Raw genomic sequence first — 1,882 nt, 5'->3', positions numbered from 1 at the left:
TATGAATTAGAACATTCTTTTTTATTTCCTTAGTTTTCTAATTGGTAGGATTAAAGTTTCTGATTTTTCACAAAAAAAGGAATTTTTTCTGATTTCAAGGTATGTTACAGTTAATATCTTTATAAATGTCTGTATAACAGTTGTCATATGATAAATATATTGCAGCAGTGAAAGGAAATATTTAAAACATTATTAATGAAGCAACAAACCCTCTCAAAAGGATGTATGAATTTATATTTCTACTCACAGTTCATGAATGTGCCTATTATTTCATGTCAAATTTATAATTTTCTTTCTTTTTGACTGAAGCTGATTATCTTTTCATATTTTATTAGTCTGTATGTTCTGTAAATTTCTCATGTATATATTTTGTAGTATTATTTGTTTATTGTATTAATCTTTACCTGTTGTGCAAGAGAATGTATGCATACATTCATATAATTTTTAGAATAGAATTTTTCTGGCATTCTGAGGTATTAAATTTTTCTGTATTAAAATTCTATATTGATTTCAGATTTTTTGCCTTTTTTTACAGAAGTCTATCACAACTCTTTATCCGGTAGAGCAATTTACCCTGGTCTTCCAAATTAATTTAAAAATTTGTCAGTTCCCCTCTTAAGAAAAAAAGAAAAAAATTTTTTTCATTTAAATTTTGACGGAAGCCTGTAATTCCAGCACTTGGGAGGCTGAAAACAGGAAGATCACTACAACTCAGATCTGTGTAGTGAAACCCTGTAGCCTCTACTTAATACATAAAAATAAAATAAATTTTGACTGAAATTTCATTAAATTATTTGTTATAGAGGTATGACATTAATCTATTTCATATTAAAAGATGCTATTTTCCATTCCACTAAAGTTTTTTATTTTTGGTACCAGGCATTGAACTCAGGCAGACACTTGTGCCACTGAGCTGTATCCCCAGCCCTCATTAAAGTTTTGCTTTGTTCTGTTTTGTTTGTAGCCTGGAGATTGAACACAGGGCTTTTGCAATGAAATACATCCCCAGCAAATATTTAATACTTGTTTTGAGACAAAATCTTGCTAATTTGCTGAGGCTGGATTCAAAGTCATAGTCCTCTTGTTTCAGCCTTCCACAATCCTAGAATCACCATCATGCACCACCATCCCTGGCTTCCTTAAGTATTTTTTTTTAACGATTTTTACTTTTTTGCGGTACTGGAGATTGAACTCAGGACACTTGTACTTGCCAGACAAACACTTATTCTACTGAGTTATCTCCCCAGTCACTCTTTAAGTATTTTAAAATATACATTAATAAAATTATATTTTTGGCATAGGTCTTGCTTGTTTTTGTAAGGCTTATCTCTGGGTATTCTACCAGTTGTTTTTTGTTTGTTATTTTTTTGTCTTTTTTTGCAGAACCGGGATTGAACTCAGGCCCTTGTGCTTGCCAGGGAAGCATTTATTCCACTGAGCCATGTCCCCAGCCCCTTCTGCCAGTTTTTAAATGATCTGATCTTGTAAGTGCCGGGAGAATACCCAGGTAGAATAGATGTACCTACTAATTATTTTTTAAATAGAAGAAAGAGGAGGATGAGGATCATAATAGGCATTTACTAGGTTTTGAGCTTTTCTATAAGTTCTTTACATGTAATTATTTAATTTATCCTTTATCATAATGCTATGAAGTTATTATCTTATTTTCCTATTAAGGAAACAGGTACTGAGAAGTAATTTCCCTCAAAGTCTCCTAATTAATAGATGCAAAGATTGAATAAAATTCAAGGTATCTGCTTGCAGAGTCCATGCTTTTTTTTTCCATAATTTTATTGATAAACAAATAGCAATGAGACAGTTTCAAATCAAATCGCTAGGACAGTTTCAATAATTAACACACTGCATACATTTTTCTTAGTGG

Source organism: Octodon degus, unplaced genomic scaffold (genome assembly GCF_000260255.1).
Source record: "Octodon degus isolate 3935 unplaced genomic scaffold, OctDeg1.0 scaffold00171, whole genome shotgun sequence".
Classification (NCBI taxonomy): Eukaryota; Metazoa; Chordata; class Mammalia; order Rodentia; family Octodontidae; genus Octodon; species Octodon degus.
Note: the sequence above shows the minus strand (reverse complement) of the source record.